Here is a 14,723-nt window from a genome sequence, read left to right on the forward strand (position 1 = left end):
TGAGTGGAAGAACTAGAAAAAGATGTAATTTTTTAAGTTAAAAACATATAAAATGACAGTCCAGAGTTTTAAGAGAGCGATGGATCACTAAGGGTTAGATTATTTTGGGCACCACTCATACAGTGCTCTATAGTCTGTAAAGTTGGGATATCTTGTGATAGGGATGATAGAAACACACACACACACACACACACACCTCAAGATGCAAGGTGTTTAAGGTAGTTATACAATTATGAAGGATAAGAAGATCTACCATCTGTTATCTGTAAGCTGGAGAATGCCCATTCTTGTTGATGGAGGTTTCTGTCCTGCCAGGTCCCATAGCTGTTCAGTCTCAAAGAAACACACAGAGGTCAACATTAATTATAAACTGGTTGGGCTAGCAGCTCAGAATTTCTTATTAACTAGCTCTTACATCTTACGTTAACCCATAATTCTTGTCTGTGTTAGCCACGTGGCTTGGTACCTTTTATTAGTGAGGCATTCTCATCTTGCATCCTCTGTGTCTGGGTGACGACTGCAGACTGAGACTTTCCTCTTCTCAAAATTATCCCGTTCTGGTTGCCCTACCTGTGCTTCTTGCCTGGCTACTGGCCAATCAGCATTTTATTAAACCAATACAAGTGACAAATCTTTACAGGTCACAAAACCATTGTGCCACAGCACAATATCTCAGATATTCTCAGTTCTTCTGTTTGGTTCTTTCATCAGGCTTAATCCTAACATACTGATTCCTTATATTTTTGGTTGTAAGCCTAGCCTTTAATGGCTGAGCCATTCCTCCAGGCCTGATTCCTATACAGAACCAGACATTTCCATTCTGAAAACTGACTCTTATGGAAGATATTGGGGGTTGAAAGTTTCTCTCAGAAGTGGGGGCTTCCACACTTCCCAAGTCACCTCATGTGTGGACTCTGACTGTTAGAGTACTCATGGTTTCCCTGACTAGCCTGGAAATATGCTAGTCATAGTTGGTCTGACTCTGCTGTGAGTAATGAAGCTTTCATTGTTCTTAAAGACCTATTTACCCTTTAAATTATTTAGTTAATACACTTTCATAGCAGTAAAACTGGAAAATATGGCTAAACAAATACAAATTTCACTGTTCAAATATGATTATTATGTTGGACTTTTCTGTGTATATTCATATATTTATTTAATTTTATGAACATGCTCTAGTGAATATATTTATATATTTTCAAATGTTATGCCTTCTTGTCTAAAATACTGCTATGATGATTTGATCTGTTCTTTTGCTTGGACTCTTGTTTAGGTTACTCAGTTACATTTATTGACCATCTGTTCTATGCTAGGTGCTTAGAGTCTTTGTTTCTATAGAGTTAACAAGATGGTAGATATAAACAGATATAATCTCATATGTTATTAATCATAGTATACATATTACTATTTTGCTAATTGTATATACAATATGATATTGAGATATTACTAATTTCAATATGCTTTCTCAAACTTCAATCTAGACATACACATTGCTTTATAGAGGCATACATTGTATGGTAAGCTGAGTCTAGAAGGAGGAGAAAGGACTCTTTCAGTTGAAAACCATTTGTAACTTGTGTGGATGAAACGGATTGTGTAGGAACATGACTTGTTTGAGGTTAGGGTGTTGAGAAAAGTGAGTGTTTTGTGTGGCTCATTTTACATGCCATCTTGACTGGCCATAGCATTTGTAGATTCAGTGCTAATTCTGGTGTGTGTGTGTGTGTGTGTGTGTGTGTGTGTGTGTGAGAGAGAGAGAGAGAGAGAGAGAGAGAGAGAGAGAGACAGAGACAGAGACAGAAACAGAGAGAGACCGAGAGAGAGACAGAGACAGAGATNAGAGAGAGAGAGAGAGAGAGAGAGAGACAGAGACAGAGACAGAAACAGAGAGAGACCGAGAGAGAGACAGAGACAGAGATAGAGAGAGACCGAGAGAGAGACAGAGAGAGACAGAAACAGAGACAGAGAGAGACCGAGAGAGAGACAGAGACAGAGATAGAGACAGAGAGAGAGACAGAGACAGAAACAGAGACAGAGAGTTTGTGGGTCAATGGAGTCAGTAGATTAGTTTGCCATTCTTGGTGAGAGAGGACGTTGCCCAATATATTGAAGGATTGGGCAGAATGAAACGGGGCATGCATCTCCCTTCATTTTCATGAATGAGACAGGTAGCTCTTCTCCTTTATCCTGACACTGGAATTTGTACTATTAGATTTTGGACTTAAACTGATTATACCACTGACTATCTGGGTTCCAAGTTTACAGATAGCAGATGTGTTTCTCCTCCTTCATAACTGCATAAGTGATTTATTCATAGTGAATCTTGATTTATGTATGTTTACATACATGTATAATATGTTTTTATAGGTATCTATCTCTACTTATATATTTTCTATTATCTAATACTTATCTTTCTACCTACCATCTATCTGCTATCTCTCTCTCTCTCTGTGTCTGTCTATCTATCTGTCTGTCTATCTTCATCATCATCATCACCACCATTATCATTATCAACCTACCTACCTACTTCCCTGTCATCTATGTACTTACCCGTCCATCAATAATCTCTCTCCTTCTATCTTATGTTGGTTTTATTTCTCTGATGAACCCTGAGTGATACAAAAGAAAGGAAAATGGAGTTGTAAACATTTTGTACAAGGCTGTTTCCCCTGTTCTGTAGCAGTCACCTCCTGGCTCTTTGATGAGTGAGTCAGTTGTTCCACACCTGTTCACCACCTCCTTTGTGAACCTCTGACTCAGCCTCACAGCAGGAGTGTAGGAGCCAGGTTTGATGACACACAGGCTGCCTGTGTGGCAGATGCTGTGTTTCTCCTGGAGTCGTTTGGATTTTCCTTTATTGTGCACATAGAGAAGACGTCCACCAGGCACCTTGTGCTTTGATTTTCCTATGGGCTGCTTCGATGACTTGAGCACACTTGTCCCAGTGTGAGGACTAACAACTCCTCAGAACAGCCTTACTCAGTATTTTTTATGAATGGTTTATAAGCACTGTGGCTTCCTTCTCTTTGGAGGCTAACCAACAGGTGCCCTGAGTTCCAGAATTTTCTGGCCATTTTAATCCCCAGTTACACACAATAGTAACTTACATTTTGCTGACTATTTTTGGTTTTCTATAGCATTCTCCACTCTCTCACTGAATTCTAGGATACTGTTTCTAATAAACAATCTGGGCTCTTCTCTTGGCATGTTTGCATGTATGCAGATGTGTGTATGAGTGTGTGCATGTGATTGGAGACCAGAAGACAATATTGGGTGTTTTTCTTGTTTTTGGAGATAGAGCCTCTCACTGGCCTTGAACTCACCAGTTAGGTGAGGCTGGCCGGCCAGAGATCCCCAAGGATCTGCCGTTAGTGCTGAGATTATTGGTACCTACTACCCATATCACCTAGATCCTATGGGTGTTGGGAACCAAACTTAGGTTCTTGGCTTACATGGTAGGCACTTGACTGGCTGAACTGACTCCCCAGCTCTGAGATCTTTACAAGTAGTGACTAGCTGGGTTATAATTTGATCAGTCAGGAGACGAAGACATAAAGAATGCCATGAATTTGAGGACAGCCTAAGTTACATAGTAAGTTCCAGGCCAGAATGGGCTACAGAGAGAGGGAATATTTTGTGTTACTTTTGGATAAACCAAAGATGGCTAGCTGACCTCTTTATCATCCTATCTAAAATAAGTTTGAGCTGGAATCAGATTCTTAATCTTGAAGTCTTTTTTTAAGACTCTTTTTCTTGACCAATAAGCATCTGTCTATGGGACAGCAGAAAACATCCTGGTTCCAGGTGTCATATGATGGTATACGTACCAACAAAGGGCAGTTGCTTGGTTACAAAGCCCTGGTGAGCACTCTTGTGGTTTCGCTGCTGTACCTATCAAGCTCCCTTCTGCAAAAGCAATGAAGAAGTGATTTTTTTTTTCTAAAAATGTCTTGGCTTATTGGAGCAGAGGAACTTGTGTTTGCTTTCCTCAAATTCCAGGGGTAGGAAAGGTTAGGTCGAGAATGAGGTTCTATTGTGAAATTTGTATCTATGGCACACATTGTTGTTTGTTGTGTTGTGCACAGGAAATTCTAATCTCAAGGATCCAGGTCAGGACAGGTTAGAAAGTAAAGGATGTTCAGTTCAGTCTTGGAAGGGAAGGATGTGATTGAAATTTGCACACTAGTGTGCCAGTGTGTTTACGTAAATAATCTAATTTAATCTTCTGTAGCACTCTTGGAGATAAATACCATTATTCTTATTTGGATTTTGGAAGATGGAATCATGCAAGGAAGCTGGTTGGAAGTTGGAAATTAAACTCTAGTGTATATAATTCCAGTAATTCTACCTGCCTGTTAGGTCAACTTCATGCAGGCAATTCCCCTAATACTTTAAGAAGGGCTTTTAGGTAGATAAGTGTATTAGTTACTTTTTACTGTACCTGGAAGCCTGAAGGGAACAGCTCAAGTAGAGGAAGGATTTATTTTAGATGACTATTTAAGAGGGTTCGTCCACTTAGCATGGAGGCATGGTAGAGCAGGTGACTCCCTTCCCAGTAGCATACAAACAAGGAACAAGATGGAATGGGCCCAGAACAACCAATAGCCCCCAAAGACTTAGATCCAATCACCTACTTCATCCATTTAGGCCCTATGTATCAAAATTTCTAGAACGTTCCAAAATAACGTTAATTGCTGGGATAAAATATTCAATAGAGGAACCCAGAAGGGAAAATTTCATATTCAAACTATCGTTGTACTTCTCAGTGATCAGACAGTGTGCAGTGTTTTGGTATAGGAAAAAGAGCTCATGAACCTGTGGCATTTACTCCCATTATTGTAATATATAAATTAGAAACTAAACCATGTGATTTGGTAGGCACTGAGGATGCTGTTGTGAACATGCCACAATGGATGCCAGGTGTCGTACAGTATACACTCTATATAATAAAACATAAGCTTGTCCGTAGTGATTAGCACTGTGAGAGCAAGAGCAGTAGCGAGCTGGGAACACAAACTAGATGTACTGGTCAGAGAAGCTGTTACAGCAGGGATCTGCAGGGCAGAGATATGGGGGAAGCTTCCTGATAGAAGGTACAGCATCTTCCATGAAGATTCCAGACTGGAGTTAAGGCTAGTGTGACCACAACCATGCCCACAGGGCTGAATCAGGAGATACAGTGGCACAAAAAGCAGCCCTTCAATCTTATAGGCCGAGTGAGAAGTCTGGGGTTTCTCCTAAAGGCAAAGGAGAACTTTTGAGCTTTCTCTGGAAAGAGCAGGTGATTTGCATTTTAGGAGAGGGCTTGGTAAACTCTGTTAAGACCTGGATGGTAAATATTTTAGCTTCACCATTTTGCTTTAGTGTAAAAACAGCCCTTGGGAATGCTAAATGAATGTGATCCAATTAAACCTTGTTTACAAAACCAGGTGGCTAGCTCAGGTTTTAAAAAGCTGCTTTGAGTACTGTGTAAAATTACAGGGCCTAACAAATGGAATGCTGAGACCACGAGGGAAGGTACTGCAGTCAGCGTGGTAAAAGGTAATGGTGGATTGCACCATGGTGGAACTAGATGAGCTAGAGAGAGGGCTGACTGGGGATGGATTTTGGGAGGGGAGCTGGATGTGAGAGTGGTGATTCTGGGTGATTGGGGTCATTTCCTGTGGTACTAGGCATTAGAGAGGAGCAGCTCTTGCTTCTAAGTGAAGTGCAGGCATGCTTTTAGCATCTGCGTTTGGGATTTTTCCTGTTTTTTTTTTTTTTTTAATTGAGAAATCTGCCAGAAATACCAACTTTTATGTGAATGGATTTGAATAGGTCTATACAGGAATGTTTTTGGATTGTTTTTAGTTGGAAGTACAAATATGAGGGCACATGACATGATACGCTGATTCTACCACACTTAGGCGTGAGTCAGCGCCAGTGTCTACCTTATGGGAGTCACTGGAGTGAAGGAATTGAAATAATTGAGTGGTGTATGTTCCACAGGAGGGAGGGAGTTCAGGACTCTTCTTAAAACAGATGTTTGATGCATATAGACAATCTAGTTTTAAGTATCCTATCATACCTTACTAGAGGTCATGGTTTTGACTTAATTGTTTAGGTTGAGGATTACATTATATTTGACTTGCTTTGTTCAATATATCCACAGAAAATATATTTACAGTACCTCAAAGAATGACAGAAGGGCATATCTTCCTTTACTTATCATTTTTCTGGTGTGTGTGTGTGTGTGTGTGTGTGTGTGTGTGTATGTGTTAAGCTAATGAAATATCCTGGATTGAAAGAAAGTGTCTATTTCTGAATTTTGAAGTATTTGGCCTCGTATTTTAGAAACTAATACTTTTGGGCAACTTTATTCTGAATGAATAAATTCAGATAGACAGACAAAAAAGGACAAAATTAGAAAGGAAAAAGATTTAAAAGTAAATAAAATTTTGCAGCAAAGTAATTTTTATAATTATTAGTATGCCAAGATTCAGATAAGTAAAGAGAGATTAAGAGTGATCCTTCAAAATCACAGTAAAATCCTGTGCATTTGTCGCTGAATTCTCTTGGAAAAACAAGAAATCAAGCCAGGTGTTTGCTTGAAACGAGCCTTTAGGAGGCAAAACAAGGACCAGGAACTAGAAGCTACCCTTGGAATCTAGTGAGTTTCTGGTCACCTCAGGCTACACAAGACTCTCTCAAATAAACAAAAGCAAACAAATCAACAGCAACAAATTATAATTAAATCAAATGCAAGCAAGCAATATGCTCCCTCCATCTCAACACCACTGAGACAGGTAGAAAGAGAATTAAGTATTGGGTGAGACATGTCCTCATCCTCTGCTATTCCTTCAGCAGCCATAACAGCATCAGGAGATACTGAGTCTAGAAACAAGTTCACCTGTCAGAGCTTTTGTGAAGTAGAATCTCAGATGCTGTGTGCATAGTCTGTAGAAATCAAAGAATGAATGCCCTGGTCCTTACCCGTTCCAGCTAAAGAAGCCTCCAGAAAGACTTTCTAATTGAGTATCCTAGTTTCTTCCCCATCATTTGTCTGTTCTCCATTATAATAATTTATGAAACAAAGGCAGCAAAAAGAGACCTTTCTTGTCTGGGTTATGTCAGGTCTGTGTTCTTGTAAACTCTGAAGTCTCTTGATTTTGCCCACCACAGTGGACTTTTGGTTTCCTAAACTTGCTTTTGCGCTTTACTCCTGTGTTATAACTTAAAATACTACAGCAGTTGTTCACTAGGTCTTCTAGTATGCCACAATAGTATACGCATGCTTATTTAATATGTCTATTCTAATGTGGTTAACTGGGAGTGGGAAGAAAGTAGAATTGTAGAAGAAGGGTGGAATTAAGAAGAAAAGTGGGCAACAGTTATGATGGGAAACTTTCACCTACCTTAAGCTACTATGTGGTTTATGTTATTTTTAAACCCATAAATAATAAAACTTGATGGGTTGCATACTCATAATAACCAGACCTTTTAAAAACTTCCAGTTTGAAAAAAATATTCACTGGCACCAACTTGGCCAAGTAATTTCTTAGCAACTCCTTTAGTCAACTGATTTGGATTGACTTGAAATTTTATGATTCTTTTCTCTTTTGGGGCTCATTTTATTTTTTATGTGATGTAGGTGTCTATGTGAGTGTATTATGCTACAGGAATGGATCTATGGAGGCCAGGAAGGGTTTCAGATTTGCTGGAGCTGGAGTCACAGGAGGTTGTGAGCTGTGGGTTTGGGTGCTAGGAACTGAACTCAGGTCCTTTAGAAAATCAGCAAGTTGATGTTCTTACCAATGAGCCATCTTTCCAGCCCCAAACTGTGCAATTCTTATAGAGTTCACACAATTAAAAAACTTTCATTAATTGACATTTTAGTGTATTTTGGGGTCTGATCATGATAGTTTCTCATTTTACATTCAAAGTGAGTATCTCTTTGCAATTTTTCTGCTCAATTTTTTGGGGTGTCAGAAAGATGTACAACGTTAACATAGGTCTCTCAATTGTCAAGCCAGCCTCAGTGTTCCTATCCCAACCTCATGTTTTAGGTACTTAGTAAGGGTTGTTGGTAGGAGAAGTTTTCATTAGAATCCTCCCTCTGGGAATTATGCATCAAGCTCTCAAAACATTTTCATAACATTTCTACATGAAAAAAATAAAAGAAGAAATAAAACAAAATTTTTCTATACAAGTTATGAATCTGCCTAATTGTGTGTGAGAGAATCTGCATTTGTTTTTGAGGAGACAATACATTCACACAACCTTTAAAAATAAAAAGTTTAAAGCTTCATGTAACAGGATATTTTCCCTTATTGACACTCGCTTTTTGTTCCTTCTTTGTGTTCCTAAAGTAAAGCATTCTTTTATGTCCTTCCAGAGAGGTTTTCATGCATCTATCAACAGATAAATAGATTTTCCCTTTCTTCCATACAATTGATAACATTATATGCCTTGCTATTACCATATCTGTTGAAGAATTCAACGGTAATACAGCGTGTTGATCTTTCTGGTTTAGTATATAAGGGAAAGAGCTGTATGTGTGTTATCTGTTCTCTATTCCTTCATCTTCAAGGGAACTGTACTTTGCTGGATTGTAAAATAATTGGGTAAGATTCAGATATCCCTTGACTATCTCTACATTTTAAATAAGTAACTGTTAAGAGCATAAATGAAAAAGTATAAATGATGGTATGACTATTTTATTAAAGTTAAACTGGGTTTGTTTTTAAAGAAACCATCCAAGAGAGAGTTCTTCTCTTGTCAAATGCTCTCAGAACATGGAATTGCATTGATAGTCAATATATAGTCATTAGTTTTTATCTTTTTAACTTTTCAATTCTTATCTTATTATTTTATCAAGAGCCTCTCTTTAAGGTTCTCATTCCCATTCTGTAGGAGGAGGCTTCTTTTCCCCGGAAGCTCTGAACCCACACACTTGTCCAACTATTCTGAATCTTGTGCCAGAGTCACAGTCTTTGCAGCCTCCATAGCTTTGACCATGAGCCTTAGTCTAACATCTTAGCAGTTTGGTGTAGTTGGATCTGGAGTGTGCCCCACCTCCGCCCCTGCCCCACCAGTTAAAGGTTGGCTTCCCACCCTATGTTGTTATTGTTTGAAACTAAATAGGGCCTAGTTTGCTGAGTTCCTGGTCACTCGGAATATGTCCTCAAAGATTATCTTGGGACATGTTCCTATTTTTATTTTTCTTTCTTTTTTGTTTCTCAGCTATGGATTGAATGGCTCTGCATGTAACCTTCTCTCTTCTCTTATTAAGGCTTAAAGCAAGAGGAGCAATCAGTTATGAACCAAAATCTCTGAAAATATAAGTTGAGATAAGCCATCATCTTTTTTTTAAATTTAATTTATTTTTTATGTGATTTTTTTTGAGATTGGGTATTTATTTAGTTGGTTATGGAAGGGAATGGAAAGAGAGAGAGAGAGAGAGAGAGAGAGAGAGAGAGAGAGAGAGAGAGAGAGAGAGAGAGAGAGAGAGAGAGAGAGAGGGGGAAGGGGAGAAGTGTGGAGAGACTGAAGCTGCCTCTTTAAGAGGGAGACCTGTGAACTGGTGTTTTCTCTGCAGATGTGTCTGTATAAGGGTGTTGGATTCCCTGGAACTGGTGCTACAGACAGTTTTGAGCTGCCATGTGGAAGCTTGGCATTAACCCCGGGTCTTCTGCAGGAACAGCAAGTGCTCTTAGCTGCGGAGCCATTCTCCAGTCCCACTTTTTTTTTTTTTTAAAGACAGGGTCTCACTGTGTAATACTGACTGACCTGAGACTTGTTATGTATGGTATACATAGTAACATGTAGTGTATTAATGTATTTTATACATGATTTTAATTATCCATAGTGTATATTAGCATGTATGGATCTTAACAGGTTGGGCATAGTGGTACATGCCTATGAACTTGAGGCTGAGGCAGAAGGATCATGAATTTTTGGCCAACTTGTATTATTTGGAAATTTCTATTTATTTCCTTTTGTGTGTGGTGTTAGAACTGGACCAAGAGCCTTGCCATAGGATATTCTATGACATTCTGGGATGCAGGGGGAGACTCTGTCTCAAAACAGCCCCCCGCAACAAAGCAAAATGAAAAGACATAATAAATTTGTTCCTTCATAATGAAAATCTTCTAGCAGATGCTTGCTTGTATGTGTTGGAAGATGATGACTTTCTTCTCACTTACCTGAACACTAAATAAAGATCAATGGCCTCGTTCTCTTTTCAAAAGGGGAATCAAGCGGGTAGGAATTGATGTGACATATTTGAAACTGTTGTTTATTATCATAATCACTAAGGTTCGGAATGGGGACATAGCCCAGATGTGATTTTTTTTTTTATTTCTGCACATAACTGTGATAAATGGTGCACTATTGTCCTTAAAATATTTCTAATGCCTAAGTTCTTTCTAAGCTCTACTTTTCTTTCTTGATATTCCCTGGATCATGTTAATTTTGTGTATTTGTCTTTTTCTATAGCAGTTCCCTTTATCAGTATGTCAAAGTGTGGGTAATGTGCTGTATTATCCCATATTGAACACTGAGTAAACTCTTCAAGTACCCACTGTTTAGAAATTTATCAACTTTGTGGACTGGTGCTATATGGAGAGTAAGTAGTAGCATACTGGAAGACAGAGTCATATCCTACTTAGTAAGTCTTACATTTGAGTTAAATCCCATTGGAAGAGTAGGAGATTTCAACAGAAGAATATTAGGGGCATTTCAGGCAAACCTATAAAGCTCTTTGAAAGAAGGCTTGAGCAGTGTAATGTAATTGAGGAGGGATTAAGGCAGAAGGGGGAATAAGCTTAGAAAACTGAGCTAGTTCACAAGATAAAGACTGCAGATACCGCGTTAAACAGTTTGAAAGTTTTCCTGAAAGTGTCCAACATTGCAGGGTTTTAATTTGCAACACTAGAAAAATGAGGTAGCCCACGGCTATGGTGGCTTTCAGAAGATGACTGGATACTTCTTAGGATTTTGCTGCCAGGATTCAAGAAAGAAAACCTGAGCAGCTGAATCGGGGCAATGACAGGTGACACAAAGAGTGGCCTTTTGAAAAAAAGTCAATTCCAAGGAAAAAGAATCATAAGCTTCAGCGACAGTGTAACTGCATTAAAAATACGTTAACCTCAAGGATGGCTCCCCTAAAAGCACTTAGAAATTTTTAGATTCCCCCCCTCATCAGATGAGTAGATAATTTTCATTTCTCAGGCCACAGTTCACTTAGTTGTGTCTTGTTCTTGCTTGTCATTTTCCCCCATTCTTTAAAGACAGTTTGATGGATCACACCCACTGATTCTCAGCATCTTTTAAATGTATGATTGAAAAGTCAAGGACACAATGTAATTCCAATACAAATGCCAATAAAGCATTAGGTCAGCTGTTATTGAAATTCATGTGGAAAACAGGGGTAGATGGGAAAGAAAATACTGGAATAAAGAGAATGAGAAGACAGTAAGCACTGCTGGGCTGAACACATTTTTATGGTCTCAGAAACTGACACTGTGAGCTGTATAAACATCAATAGACACATAGACTACTGTAAGATAAACTAAAATTAACCCCAACTACTGAAAAAGACCACCATGGTAGCAGTGACAACTTAACTGTCTATTTAGCATATCATAATATCATATCTTAATATTTTAATAAGTATTTCTGGAACACCATGGTAGCTTTTTGGAAAACAGGCAAAATTAGATTTACTTTTTAAAAATTAATTAATAACTATTTTAAAAAGCTATGTTTTCTCATTTTAAATATCAATCCCAGTTCCCACTCCCTCCCTTTTTCCTGCTCTCTCCACCTTCCCCCCCCCCACTCCCATTCACTCCTCAGAGAGGGTAACATTTCCCATGGGACATCAACAAAGGCTAGTGCATTGCTCTGAGGCAGGCCTAAGGCCCTCCCTACTGTATCTAGGCTCAACAAGGTATCCCTCCAAAGAGGATGGGTTCCAAAAAGCCATAAGTAAATTATGGTTTCACCACCAGTGGCCTCACAGTCTGCCCCAGCCATACAGCAGTCTCCACATTTAGAGGGCCTAGTTTGGTCTTATTCTGGTCTCCCCTCTGTCAGGCTGGAATTTGTGAGCTCCCATTAGCTCAGGTCAGCTATTTCTGTGGATATCCCCATCATGGTCTTGACCTCTTTGCTCTCATTATCTCTCCTCCCTCTTTTTGACTGAACTTTGGGAGCTCAGCACAGCCTTCCATTGTGGATCTCTGCATCTGTTTCTGTCAGTTGTTGGATGAAGGTTCTATGATGACATTTAAGATAGTAATCAATCTGACAACAGGTCAGGCATCCTCTCCATAGTTGTTTACGGTCTTATCTGGGAAAATAGATCAAAGACCTCAATATAAATCCAGCCACACTGAACCTCATAGAAGAGAAAGTAGGAAGTAGCCTTCAACACATGGGCACAGGAGACCACTTTCTAAATATAACACCAGTAGCACAGACCCTGAGAGCAACAATAAATAAATGGGACCTCCTGATACTGAGAAGCTTCTGTAAAGCAAAGGACACAGTAAATAAGGCAAAAAGGCAGCCTACTGAATGGGAAAAGATCTTCACCAATCCCACATCAGACAGAGGACTGATCTCCAAAATATATAAAGAAATCAAAAAACTAGACATCAAAATACCGAATAATCCAATAAATAAATGGGGTACAGATCTAAACAGAGAATTCTCAACAGAAGAATCTCAAATGGCCGAAAGACACTTAAGGAAATGTTCAATATCCTTAGCTCTCAGGGAAATGCAAATCAAAATGACTCTGAGATACTATCTTATGCTGTTCAGAACAGCTAAGATCAAAAACACCAATGATAGCTTATGCTGGAGAGAATTCATAGTAAGAAGAAAACTCCTCCATTGCTGGTGGAAGTACAAATTTGTACAGCAACTTTGGAAATGAGTTTGGTGGCTTCTCAGAAAACTGGCAATCAACATTCCTCAAGACTCAGCAATACCACTCTTGGGCATATATCCAAAAATGCCCAATCATACTGTAAGGACATTTGCTCAACTATGTTCATAGCAACATTATTCATAATAAGCAGAACCTGGAAACAACCTAGATGGCCCTCAACCAAAGAATAGAGATAATGTGGCACATTTACACAGTGGAGTGCTACTCAGCGGTAAAAAAACAATGGCATTTTGAAATATCTATGAAAAATGGATGGAACTAGAAAAAAAAAAACATCCTGAGTGAGGTAACCCAGACCCAGAAAGATGAGCAAGGTATGTACTTACTCATAAGTGGATATTAAAGTGAAGCAAAGGATAACAAGCCTATAATCAGCAACCCCAGAGAATAGGCTAAGTAGCCAGGAGAACCTTAAGAGAAACATACCTGGAAATTCCCCTGGGAAGTGAAAATAGATGAGATCTCCTGGGAAAACTGGGAGCATGGAGGTGGGGGAAGAAGGGAGGGAAGAAGGGGAGGAGGAGGGAAAAAGAGAGGAAAGAGGGGAACTTGAGGGAATGGAATGGTCTAGATGGGGGAAGGAAAGAGAGGGAGAGCAAAGAAAGAAATATCTTGATTGTGGGAGCCATTATAGGGCTAGCAAGAAATCTGGGACTAGAAAAATTCCCAGGAATCCACAAGGATGACCCCAGCTAAGACCTTAAGCAATTGTGGAGATAGGTTTAGTTTATTTTGCATACTTCAGAATAAATAGCAAACAGATTAAAGATTTAAATATGAAAAATACAACATACATGTAGTAGGGTAAAAAAATGACTTAATTTTCTTAATGTAGGGAAAGACATTATGTTTATAAATTCAGAGGCAATAAAACAAAATATTGGATAAATTTGAATGCATAAAAGTAGTTGATTCACAATGCAGCATAAACAAAGTCATAATACAATTGAAAGAATTATAAGCATATACCATAGATATATATCTCTAATAAAAAAGGAACTTCAGAACCTGGGGCAGGGGCAAAAGAAAAAGTTGTAGAAAGGAGGGAGAAATGAAATTGTGTAGTAAGTAAACTGAAGTAATGATACTTTTCTGAGTGGAATATTTTATTAAAAACATTTTTAAAATATTTATTTATTTATTATGTATACAATATTCTGTCTGTGTGTATGCCTGAAGGCCAGAAGAGGGTGCCAGACCTCATTACAGATGGCTGTGAGCCACCATGTGGTTGCTGGGAATTGAACTCAGGACCTTTGGAAGAGCAGGCAATGCTCTTAACCGCTGAGCCATCTCTCCAGCCCCTAAAAACATTTTTAATTGAAAAGTATTATATCACTTTCTGTGTTTTTGTGTTTTTTTTTTCTCTTCAGCCCTTCCCTGGTACCTTCCTCCAATCTCCTCCATGCCCCCTCAAGCCAATGGCCTCCTTTTCTTTGATCATTATTGCTACATACATATGTGTATGTATGTATGTATGTATGTGAGGGTATATTTGAGTCTGTTTTTTTTGTTGTTGTTGTTGTTCTTGCTTGTGTTTATAGTTTCAGGGCTGACCCCTCTGCATTGGACAATCAGTAAGAGTGCTCATTCCTGGGTGAAGTTAATGATGCTTCTCTTAGCATTCATTCGTTGCCATAGTTCTTTGCCTAGATGTAGGGACCTGTGGAAACTTCTCCCTTCCCCCTTAGCATGTCTACTGATGTAACTGTCGTTATAGTTTTTTTTTTTTTTTTAATGTAGCTACTTCAAGGAAAGACTATTTCACAGTAGACTTTTAACT

The sequence above is a fragment of the Alexandromys fortis genome, unplaced genomic scaffold (assembly GCF_014885135.2).
Source record: "Alexandromys fortis isolate MF-2015 unplaced genomic scaffold, M_Fortis_MF-2015_v1.1 scaffold_234, whole genome shotgun sequence".
Lineage (NCBI taxonomy): Eukaryota > Metazoa > Chordata > Mammalia > Rodentia > Cricetidae > Alexandromys > Alexandromys fortis.